This window comes from Panthera leo, chromosome D3 (genome assembly GCF_018350215.1).
Source record: "Panthera leo isolate Ple1 chromosome D3, P.leo_Ple1_pat1.1, whole genome shotgun sequence".
Classification (NCBI taxonomy): Eukaryota; Metazoa; Chordata; class Mammalia; order Carnivora; family Felidae; genus Panthera; species Panthera leo.
The window spans coordinates 21,891,658-21,904,334 of record NC_056690.1 but is presented as its reverse complement, the minus strand read 5'-3'; the positions used below and the strand labels follow the sequence as shown (position 1 = coordinate 21,904,334).

At 40.4% G+C, this 12,677-nt stretch overlaps 1 protein-coding gene across 2 annotated transcripts in view; it reads left to right on the top strand.

Annotated features, from left to right (window-relative positions):
* Window positions 1-12,677, top strand: part of RNF185 (ring finger protein 185) — a 37,582-nt gene that overhangs the window by 7,144 nt on the left and 17,761 nt on the right. Inside the window, exons 1-2 of one of the 2 annotated variants that reach the window (XM_042910103.1) lie at window positions 8,311-10,779; window positions 11,278-11,472. The exons of the other annotated variant lie outside the window; for it this stretch is intronic. The gene's annotated coding sequence lies outside the window, so the exon portion shown is untranslated. Of the gene's footprint in view, window positions 1-8,310; window positions 10,780-11,277; window positions 11,473-12,677 lie in introns of those variants that run through there. 2 annotated transcript variants of the gene reach the window in all.

Sequence of the window (12,677 nt, the reverse complement as noted above, 5' to 3'; positions counted from 1 at the left end):
AGGATTGTCTATGTTATCCTCAGGCATTTTATTTGTTGGTAGAATTTGTGTCCATAATAAAAAAATATAGTCCAAAATGCAAAATCTTTACATTCAACTAAAAGGGGACCGTTCAAGAAGACTAATATGCACTATTCCTTCTTTACTTCAGGCTTAATACCATATTAGGAGCTTTCCTAGCATTAGAGGACTGAAAGTTTAGAAACTATATGTTTCCTTTTCTTTTTTTTTTTTTTAACATTTTTTATTTATTTTTGGGACAGAGAGAGACAGAGCATGAACGGGGGAGGGGCAGAGAGAGAGGGAGACACAGAATCGGAAACAGGCTCCAGGCTCCGAGCCATCAGCCCAGAGCCCGACGCAGGGCTCGAACTCACGGACCGCGAGATCGTGACCTGGCTGAAGTCGGACGCTCAACCGACTGCGCCACCCAGGCGCCCCAATGTTTCCTTTTCCAGAGATTAGTTGGTCTGTGAAAGGAGAGTGGAAGAACTGGGGGATGAGGAATGAGATATGGTTATCCTCACAATTAGGAACCAAATAGAGACATATTCCTGAAAAACATTAATTTAGTCATTCACTCAATTTAACAGTATTTTAATAGAGTATGTAGAAATTTAAATGGGAGACATTACAGTATAGATAGCACAGATCTTTCTTACTGATTTAGAAGTAAGAAAAGATTTAGCCAAGGGCCAAACTTTGAAGATGCAAGGAAAAAAACATATTCTGGGGAGCAAATATCTTGAACAGGTGAGAGGAAATGTAATCCATGGTATGGTTGGAAACTTTAGCCTTAGTTAAGAGCAGAGATAGTTCATGCATGGTAATAAAGAGAGAAAAAAGAATATAAGCCTACAGACAGCCAGGTTGTCCTATTTGGAAGTAGGAAGATAAGGCAGATTGTGTTTTTATTTTTTTCAGTGAAATAATAAGGATGGTCATTAGTGAAGGTGAAGAGAAGGTAGGGGCCATTTGTAATTGAAGGAGTAAAAAGTTATGAAACAGCCCTCACAGACTGATAAGTTAGATTGACTCTGAAACTATGGAAGGATTGCTGGAAATTGCAAGGGGTCTTTTGAGGTCATAAATTCACAGTAAAGTGATTTGCACCAAATCTCCTTCTTCCTTGTGTGGACATATTCAGTTTTTTTAATGTGTCAATAAGTAGGAAGGCATTATTTTGCTGGTTTACATTTTTTTTTTAATGGTTGTGATAATAAAGTTTATTTCTAATTTTTATTTATTTATTTTTTCTGTAATTCATTTCCAAGTTAGTTAGCGTATAGTGCAACAATGATTTTAGGTGGTTTACATTTTGTTGTTGTTTTGGTTTTTGGGGGGTTTTTTTTTTGGTTTTTTGGCTTTTGGTTTTTGGTTTTTTTGTTTGTTTTTTAGGTTTACATTTTAGGTTTACATTTTTTAAAGTAAGTTCTTTGATGGAAACTAAGGGAGAGGAAGGAAATTATGGAGGTATGCATATGGATAAAAGGATGGACCATGAGATCTAAATAAGATAAAAGGGAAGTAAGGACTTGAAGAGTCTTGATATACAGTAAAAAAGGGGTAAAGTTAATGAACTGGCCATCCCAGTTATTTGAAGTTTTATCAAACTGAATAGTAGGAGGAGGAAATTTGCTGGAATTTAGAAAGTGGTGGTCAGATGATGAAACTACTGAAATACATGTTTTGTTGTTGTTTTTAATTAAGTAGGCTCTATGCCCAACACGGGGCTTGAACTTATGAAATCAAGAAATCAAGAGTCGTATGCACTACCGACTGAGCCAGCCAGGTGCCCCTGAAATACATGTTTTAAAAGTCCCGTAATAGTTGGGGCACCTGGGTGGCTCAGTCGGTTAAGCATCCGACTTTGGCTCAGGTCATGATCTCGTGTGTGAGTTCGAGCCCCACATCAGGCTCTGTGCTGACTGCTTGCTCAGAGCCTGGAGCCTGCTTCAGGTTCTGTGTCTCCTCCTCTCTCTGCCCCTCCCATACTCATGCTCTGTCTTGCTCTGTCTCTCAATAATGAATAAACGTTTAATAGTTATTGACAATAATAGTTAATAGTTAATAACAGTAATAGTTAATGACAAATTTTAGAGAATGGCCACAGAAGTGGGTTGGTGAAGTTGGGTAGAAAACAAGATCTTAGGGAAAAGCTTAGAGAAGCAGGTCGCTGGAGTAGGTACTAGACAAATTATCTCTGGAGATATTAAACATACTCTTTAAAAAAATTTTTTTTATGTTCATTTTTGAGAGAGACAGAGTGTGAGCAAGGGAGGGAGGGCAGAGAGAGAGACAGGGAGACCCAGAATCCAAAACAAGCTCCAGTGGGGATGTGGGGCTTGAACTCATGAACCGCAAGACCATGACCTGAGCCGAAGTCTGAGGCTTAACCGACTGAGCCACCCAGGTGCCCCATGCATACTCTTAATAATAATGTGGTAGAGAGAAGTGCAGTTAGGCAGATGATAAAATAGAGAAATTAAAGGACATGACCAGCTAGGTCAAAAGAAATATTGTATTGATTAGATTAGAGTTGGTAATCAGCTACATTGATAATGTGTTGATAATAAGTTCTATTCAATACTTCTTCGAACCAGTCTTTTTGTACTTTGTACAGTGAATTATGCAGTGTTGTGTCAGGAGGTTCTAGAGAGGTATCTTTGCAGGTGTTAGCAGGGGGTGGGGGGTGTCTGCTGACCACCATTAAATTTTTCTTTGTCCAGTGTCCAGCCTCAGGTTGGAGCTATTATGCAAAGAAGTGAGGGTTATTTAACAAGGAATTAGGACTGTATGAAATACAGAGGTTTCTTTCAACCTAAATAAATTCTCCACATTTTGTTTTTTAATAAGCCCTATTTCCCTTATTAACTGGTATCACAGTACCTTAAAAAGGACAAATAACATTGGGACTTGTTTTTAGAAACAATCAGGAAGTTCTAGGCTAAAACTGTTTGGGGTGAGGGATACAAAACAGTAAGTTTAATTGTTAAAGTAATATATACTCATTTTAGACATTTTGGAAACTACAGAGAAGCTTCCCTCTCTTCCCACCCCCCATTATCTCTAGCTCCTTATCTTAAGAGAGCATTTGTTACAGTTGCTTTATTTCCTTGTTTCTCCTCCACTGTGTACATTTTTAGTGGTTAGAATCATTCACTGCACATAGTTCTATAGCTTGCTTTTTCCTGTTAGCATTGTAATGTTAATGTCTCCATGCTTTTGCCAGCCTTTTCGGTAAGCATTGCTTCTGATACATTTACTTAACCATTCATTTATTTAATAAGTCAGTAAATCTTATTGTATAGATAATGATATATACAACAATTAATCAGCATGTTTTTAGTGAGTGGAAATCTGGTTTTCTTTCTAATAAGAAGCCCAGATTATTTTTTAAAAACTTTTATTGTGGTAAAATATACATCACAGAATTTGCTATTTTAAAACCATTTTTGAGTGTACAATTCAGTGGCATTTAAGTACATTCACAATGTTGTGCAACCATCATCACTATCTTTCCAAAACTTTATCATTACCCCAAACAGAAACTCTATACCCATTAAACAATAACCTCCCATTTGCCCCTCATCCTAGTTCCTGGTAACTTCTAATCCACTCTGGTCTCTATGAATTTGTCTTCTGTAGATATTTTCTCTCTCTTTTTTTTTAAAGACAGTATTCACCCATTTTTATTTTATTTTTTTAAAGTAGGCTCCACACCCATCATGGGGCTTGAATTCACGACCCTGAGATCAAAAGTCATGCTCCACCAACTGAGCCAGCCAGGCACCCCTATTGTAGATATTTTCTGTTAAGGGAATCGTATAATAAATTACCTTTTGTGGAAATATAGGGATCTTTTTTCCACCTTTTTTTTTGATGTTTATTTTTGAGAGATTGAGAGAGAGACAGAGTGTGAGTGGCGGAGGGGCAAAGAGAGGGGGAGACACAGAATCCAAAGCAGGCTACAGGGTCTGAGCTGTCAGCACAGAACCCAACATGGGAACCTAACCCACGAACCACAAGATAATGACCTGAGCCGAAGTCAGATGCTTAACTGACTGAGCCACCCAGGCACCCCTCCAATTTTTTTTTATTGTAGTAAAATACACATAACATAAAATTTATCATCTCAACCATTTTTAAGTGTATAGTTGAGTGGTATTAAGTACTTTCATATTGTGGTGCAGCCATTATCCATCTCCAGAATTCTTCATTTTGCAAAACTGGAACTCTATACCCATTAAGCAGTAGCTTGTCAGTCCCTTTTCTCACCTATGCCTGGCAACCACAATTCTTTCTGTCTCCATGATTTTGACTACTCTAAGTACCTCATATAAGTGGAGTACTACAGGGGCACCTGGGTGGCTCAATCGGTTAAGCATCCAACTTCAGCTCAGGTCATGATCTCACACTCCGTGAGTTCAAGCCCCTTGTCTGGCTCTGTGCTGACATCTCATAGCCTGGATCCTGCTTCAGATTCTGTGTCTCCCTCTCTCTATACCCCTCCCTTGCTTGCACTCTGTCTCTCTTTGTCTCTCAAAAAAAAAAAAAAACGTTAAATTTTTTTTTAAATAAGTGGAGTACTACAGTATTTGTCTTTTTGCTACTGGTTTATTTCACTTAGCATAATGTGCTCAAGGTTCATCCATGTTGTAGTGTGTATCAGAATTTTTTTCCTTTTTAGGGCAGAATAATGCTCCATGGTATGCATATACCACATTGTGTTTATCCATTTATTTATGTGTGGATGGAAACTTGGGTTGCTTTCATGTTTTAGCTATTGGGAATAATGCAGATAGGAACATGGGTGTACAAATATCTCTTCAAGACCCTGCTTTCAGTTCTTTTGGATATATATACCCAGAAGCATAATTGCTGGATCATATGGTAATTCTGTTGTTAACTTTTTGAGGAACTGCCATAGTGTTTTCCATAGCAGCTGTGCCATTATACTTTCCAACCTAAAGTGCACAAAGGTTTCAATTTCTTCACCTCCTCACCAACACTTGTTATTTTCTGTTTGGTGGATTTTTTGTTTTGTTTTTGTTTTTTTTTTTTTTTTGTTTTTTTTTTTTGTTTTTTTTTTTTTTTGTTTTTGTTTTTTTAATAGTAGCTATCCTAATGGGTATGAAGTAGTATTTCATAGTTTTGATTTAGATTTTAATTATATACATATCCATATATATGTACATATGTACATATGTACATATATATGCATATATATGTACATATGTACATATGTACATATATATGGATATGTATATGCGTTTTGTTTTTTTAGAGAGAGAGAGAGAGCGAGCACGCATGAGTGTGAGAGGGGGAGGTGCAGAGAGGGAGGAGAGAGAATTCCAAGCAGGCTTCAGGCTAAGCATGGAGCTTGATGCCGGGCTCAATCCCATAACCCTGGGTTCGTGACCTGAACCAAAATTGAGAGTTGGTCGCTCAACCAATTGAGCCACCTAAGTGCCCCTTGGATTTTTCTAGTTACTGATGTTAAGCATTTTTGCATGTTGTTTTTGGTCACTTGTGTATTTTTGGAGAAATGTCTATTCAAGTCCTTTGTCCTTTTTTGAAAGGGATTGTTGTTGAGTTTTAGGAATTTTCTATATATTCTGGATACTGATTTCTCAGATATATGATTTGCAAATATTTTCTCCCATTCTGTAAGTTGCCTTTTTACTCTGTTTAGATAGTGTCTTTTGATGCACAAAATTTTTTAATTTTCATGAAATCTGTCTATTTTTTCTTCTTTGCTTGTGCCATTGATGTGTTAACCAAGTAATCAGTGCCAGAAATGTAGTATTTAAAGCATGTAAAAAGCTACCAAGTGGGTTTTGGCTTAAGGTTCTCAGAAGTGGCCTGAACTGCCACATAGCTATTATGGACCCTACTTTTCTACTCTTCACATCAGCTAGGATGTCATAAGTCCATCTCCATTGAGCAGTGGGAACATGACATAACTGAATGGTGGTTCCTCTGTGCCCCAGCTGGCCTAAGGACACACAGAAATCAGAAGCAGTAGGCTATGCCTGTTTCTGTGGAAATGGCCTAGGAGTCTGGCTGGCCATTCCACCCTGGGACCAGGTTGACTCCCCTGGTAGTCTCTATAGCACCTGATTATTTAATATCCATGCTCTCAGTTGCTCCTCAGAAGTGCCTTGTGGAATAGGCATGGAGGGAGTTTTTAAAGATGGACAGCTCTCTGAATATGGGAGTGGGTACTGGGCAAAAGCCCAGGAAAATTACTTGTCTTTACTTACTGCCATCTCTGCAGAGGGGGTTTTCAGTGTGAGATGCTTTTTTTTTTCTTTAATGTCAGTTAAATTCTCACTAGACTATAGACTTCTTGAGGACAGGAACCAGACTTTGTCTGATTTATATTTAATTGCTCAATATTGCTCAGTATTTCACTGAGCATAGTTCTTGGCCATTCTCCAAATGTTTCCCAAACTGCTCTGACAATTAATATCAGGTGGCTCAGGACACAAATCTGATTTGTAGAAGTCAATCTTACATATTATTCAAAATGATGTCATTTTGGTTTTATTATTTTAAACCATAGTTGTTTTATCTTATATATGTTCTCCTGATGGTCCTCCTTGGGACCTCCCTTTGAATGGAGAAGTGAGATTATTGCTTTGTCAAGTATGAGCTGGATGTTTTTGGGTTTTTTTTTAATTATTTTTTTAAAATTTTTTTAACGTTTGTTCATTTTTGAGAGAAAGAGTATGAGCGGGGAAGGGGCAGAGAGAGAAAGGGGGACACAGAAACTGAAGCAGGCTTCAGGCTCTGAGCTGTCAGCGCAGAGCCCGACGCGGGGCTCGAACTCACAAACTGCAAGATCATGACCTGAGCTGAAGTCGGACGCTCAACCAACTGAGCCACCCAGGCGCCCCTGAGCTGGATGTTTTTAAGTTCTTAGAAAGTTTTCTCCTTGGGGCACCTGGGTGGCTCAGTCGGTTAAGTGTCTGACTCTTGACTTTGGCTCAGGTCATGATCTCATGTTTCTTGAGTTTGAGCCCCATGTCAGGCTCTGCACTAGCACGCAGATCCTGTTTGGGATTCTCTCTCTCTCTCTCTCTCTCTCTCTCTCTCTCTGTCTCTGTCTCTGTCTCTTTCTCTGCCCCTCCCCTGCTCGCATTCTCTTTCTCTCTCTCTCCCTCTCCCTCCCTCAAAATAAATTTTATTAAAAAAAAAAAAGTTTTCTCATTAATTAGTTAAATCTTGTCATTCATTTTCTTTTTATTCTACTTTCAGAATATTTCAGCAGTCTTTAGCTCAACCTCAGGTAAAATCTGAATTAATGAGATTTTATAGAATCTATATTAACAAGGATTTACTGACTGCATGAAAACAAAAGCAAAAGTCTCATTTTGAAAACTTTCTGGGGGCGCCTGGGTGGCTCAGTTGGTTAAAGTGTATGACTTTGGCTCAGGTCATGATCCTTGCAGTTCATGAGTTCGAGCCCCACATCAAGCTCTCTGCTGTCAGTTCAGAGCACCCTTTGGATACTCTGTTCCTCTCTCTCTGCTCCTCCCCCACTTGAACTCTCTCCCTCTCAAATAACCAAACTTTAAAAAAAAAAAAATGAAAACTTTTTCTGATAACAAAGGAAGGGTAGATACAATTATTCCATTTGCATGTGAGGACTCTGGCTTAGTGAGTGGCAGAGCTGAGCATCAGACTAGGTCCTCTGGCTCCAGATTCTTCCTTTCACTGTATTATCCTAGAAATCCACAGTCCTCAGTTGAGATCTGTCCAATCTGAAGATGTTTGCTTTAATACAATATTTTATGCAATTATATTGGTTTGAATTGAAATTGGCAGATCCTCATCATTCATTCATATGCATTCATCAGACATTTACTTTGTGTCAGGAACTGTGCTTGTGGCTCTAGGAGGTGTCTGACTTAGAGTGAGAAATAGAAAGTTCAGTGAATAATTCAACCTCTGTGTCAGTAGTTATCTCTAATAGAGGTGGGTACCAATTTGGGAAAACCCAAACCTTTTTCTGGTGCAAATTCCTGATTTTTTTTTTTTTTTTTTTTTTCATTTCTTTAAGAGTTTGGGCAATATTTAACTTAAAAAAAAAAAAAAAAAAGGTCTAAAACAGTTATGTTAACATTTCCAGTTCTGAAAAACGTTGCTAAAGAATGTCTTTTTTTTTTTTTTAATGTTTTTTATTTATTTTTGAGAGAGAGTGTGAGCATGGGAGGTGCAAAGAGAGAGAAAGAGAGAGAGAATCTGAAGTGGGCTCCATGCTGACAGCAGAGAGCATGATGCGGGGCTCAAACTCATGAACCAAGAGATCATGACCTGAGCCCAAGCTGGACACTCAACCAACTGAGCCACCCAGAATATCTGGAGCCCCAAGAATATCTTGTTCTTTTAGGATACTAATTTCTACAACTTCAATTGGCTAAACTGAGTCATATTGAGCTGTATAGTTCTAAGTACTCCTTGCCATCAGGTCCATCAACCCACACACATTTATGAGGTGTCCTTGAGGTGCCTGCCCCTGTGCTGAGTAAGGCACCTGGAAGCTGTGTCTGGGCTCAAGGAGACAGACATACGAACAGATCACTGAGGTACTGTTAAGCACATTGGCTTGGGAGTTGGGAAGCTTTGCCTCTGACTGGCTCTGTGACCATGATTAAATGATTTAACTAATCTAAGTTTTAATCTAACATCCCAGGGGATGCTAACAATGGTATAGTGGTGTTTACCTCAAAGGCAGGGTATAAAGATTAAATGAGGTAATTCATGTAAATGGCACTGTTAGCTGATATTATTCATGGTGATAACATATGACTCCTAATTTTAATACTTTCATGGAAAATCGGATTTTGCCTGGATCAAACTAAGTGTGTCGCATTCTGGATTTTCTCATACACAGGTCTGATGTTTCACCTACTATGCCTTCAAAGAATGATGATCATTCATAAAGGGAAGTTGTGACTTATTCATTGAGCAAATTAAACAAGTACCTGATTACATAGCTCTGTGGGGAATATAAAGAAGCAGTACACCTTCAGTGTACTCCGTCAGACCTTACAGGGAGGGGAAATTAACATTTCTTAAGCACTTAACTGTGTTGGCACTGTGCTAGTCCCTTATTGTTGCATCTCTTTAATCCTTATAAACTATCCTATGAGGAAGGTAATAACCCCTTTTACATATATGAGTAAAACAAAGGCTCAGAGAGAAAATAACATGTAAAGTTACAGAGTAAGTGGCAGAGCTGAGATTTGAACCCAAAGCCATCAAATTCCTCTGCCATGTGTGTTTTTAAGGACAAAAGTCCTTAAAAAGTTAAAGAACATTTTAAGACAGTAAAGGATGACAAAAGGCAGCTCTTGGGTGACCCTTAAAAGCTTGTGCCAGGGATTGTCCAAATCTTGCTTCATCCTTTCTTAGGAAACCTGATAAGCTTTAAGAAAAAGCATTGAAGTTTAAAACAAAACAAAACAAAAAACCCTTTCGATTCAAACATAGCAGAAGAAAATCTAAAGAAGTAGGAACAGCTGACCCCAGAATCCCCATTTAGATATGAAGGGCACAAGGACTCCAAGGCCTTTCTTCCTGCCTCAGTCCCAACCCTTGTTGTCTTGCCACTCCTATATGTGTCCTGGGCTCCAGCCATTGAACTCAGCACAATAAATTGTCCGCTTGTCCTATGTGCTGTGTGTTTCGTCCTCCCCACCATGCCCTGCCTGCCGTCACACACTCTGTACATATTTTTATCAGCACTCAGTGCTGTGCTGATAGTAAGCTAAGCGCTGTGCTGAAGGTAAGGTTGCCTTGTTGGTTTATTTGTCTGTGTCTCCCTAGATAAACCCTTTATCTCTGTATCCTGAATGCTTGGCAAATAAGCTGTTTAATAAATCTTTGAAGGTAAGAGAGGGGTTGGTTGAACAGATAGGGAGGTTAAAGGGTGCCATAGAAAAGAACCAGTGCATCCCCAAGAAAAAGAGGCCAGTCTTTTCAACTTCTTCTGTCCTTTGAGACTTTAAAGGCCATTCATGCCCTTGGTCCTATATTTGAGGGCCAGGCCTCTGGGACCTACCTAAACTCCATTTTAGACTCTAAAATGTTAGAGCCTGGTTTCTATGTGTTCCAAGTTCCAATCAGCTTACTCAGATTTCTTCCCACTCCAAACTTCTGAGTGTGATATAGGCATTCTCAGAATGCATGTCTCGCCTCTGCCTACATGTGATCCAACAGCATCCTAATGAGCAGCAGAGACAGGCTCAGGCAAGCTACAGTTCCTGGAAGAAAGCTTCTGTATGAACAAGCATGTGCCCACAGGAACAAGAACTCTGCTGGGTACCCACTTGGGTCATGCCAATTATTTATCACCCAAATTTGTAATCTTCATAACTAGGATTAACATTCTTAGATGCCTTGGTACACCCTGGTCCAGGAACTCTTAGAGTTTTAAGGGGTAGAGAAGGCAGATTTTGAATACCTACAGTTCTCTAGAACGTGAAAACTGAATACAAGAATGTTACGAAGAGATTTCTTCATGAGGTCGAGTTCCCCAGTGTTTCCTGCAGGGACATGCAACTTTTCCATTCTCTCCCTTGCTCAGTTCCTGTGAGGTAGGCCAGGCCAGCTCTGGGAAGGTAATAGGAGTGAGGCTGGGTCAATCAATTTCAGCTACCAGGTTCTGCATTCCTAAGGGATCATCACGTATTGCAAATCTGCTTTAGTTCCAGCACCATATGGTGCCACTCTGGACATCTCAACTTTAGGAATGTTTTTTAAAACTAGGTATGAATTTGTTTCTTTAATGATCAGCTCTGTCTTGGATGGAGCACGTGCTGGTCTGAGATCTCAGCAGACTTGTCCCCCAACCCAAAGATTTATCTGACCTTCATAGTGCCTGTGGACTGTAGCTGGGGTGGGTGTATATTCTGAAGGACAGGCCCTGTGATCACTGTCCCTCCCAAACTCTGTGCTGTACCATATTGCTTTGTGCTTTTGGTAGCGTTCTTCCCCTTTTGAGAGCTGGGTTTCCAAACTCTTCATCAAAGAATCACCTGGAGTGGAAAGTAGGGACCCTTATTTGAAAATAAGATTCTTATTTGAAAAACAGATTCTTGGGCATTATCCAGATCCAAATCCTACTTAAATCACTGAGGAGGTCTAGGAACCAGATTTCTGGGAGGGTGCCTTGTTTAGGAAAAACAGGCAAGTTTGATGGAGCCCCTTATTAAGAATTCTTATAATTATCCATGTGTCTTCGTTAGCTCCTATTCTATATTCCAGAGCCTCAACTTGGCCTTGCTCTTCTTCGTGACCCCCCCCCCCTCCACACACACAGTTGGTAGCCCCAAGCATCAAATGTAATTGGTATTGGAGATCTGTGGATTGAACGCATAAATGCACGAGTGATGAGTTTGCTTCACACTCCAAAGAACAGTTGCAGCATTGGACAATGAATTTGAGCGAAACAAAGACCAGGTATTTAATTTTGTAAAGCTGCATATTAAAGGGTAGCATGTCAGAATGAAAAGAGCACTGATGTTGTGTTGGAAAGTCTGAATTTGGCACTGTATGATGGCCTGGCCTTGTGCAAGTCCTCTAACCTCCCTGGCCTGATGACCTCATCTGTGAAATGGAGTGTAAAATAGTAAAAGCTATTACCTCAGCAGAGTGGTAATAGATGTGAATATGTTTGAAAAGCTGATTCAGATCAGGAGTGAAGAATGGTCAAAGTAGGGACTGGGGCACAGAACCAGCCACAACAAGGTTGCTATGTAGTCAGGTTGAAGTTCTTGGTTCCTATAGGGACCAGGAGAAAGTTTGAGTAAGATGGCAGCTAAGGCATGCTAAGGGCCTGCCTTCCTTTTACTCTGTCTACTTCCTGAGCTAACCAGGACCCTTTGTCCTCTGAGCCACTGTCCCATTCCTGGGCCCATGAAGCTGTGGCCACATTCTGTTGTTCTGCAGGTGTTCAGTGGACAGTCCCCAGGGAAGGCTGCTCATCTCTGCCATGTCGCCTTGGTGTGGTGAGGTTCCTGTACATGAGGGTAGAAAGGAGGTGTGGAGAGGTCTCTGGGGATAGGTGTGTGACTCTGGGGCCCAGGATGTATTTATTGCAAAGAGCGGTTTATGAGTTGGTGGCCTGGGAGTTGACCAAAACCAATCACACATGCCTGCACCCACTCACTCAGCAAATATTTGAGTGCCTGCTAGGAGGAGGCTTTAGAGCCTGAGTAGCGACCATGTGGTCAGTCTACTAAGAATTAACATGAGAGTGATGTAGTCTGCTTGGAGTTGGAATGTGCAGCCCTATGCCAATGCCTGACCTGCTGCAGGCCTGCTACTGCCTACACACTGAGCTGTCTGTCCTGTTAACTGTCTCCTGACCATTCCCACTCCCAACACCTACCTTGGTCCTGACTGTCCCCTCAAGACTTATATCCCTAAGTAATATGAGCCATGCAGAGCCTTGTTGGGTTCAGGGAGCAGAGAGGTAATGGACCAGGGTAAGAGGTGTCTATATACATCTCCCCAGTAGCAACAGCCTACCTTGCTGGGCCCTCTGGGTCACTGTGTTATCTCATAGGGTCACCTTCACAGCCCTTTGTAGGAGGCATGACACCCTCACTTTTCAGGTGAAAACAGGGATTGTAGCCTTCAAGGTATCTACCCAGAGTGGTGTA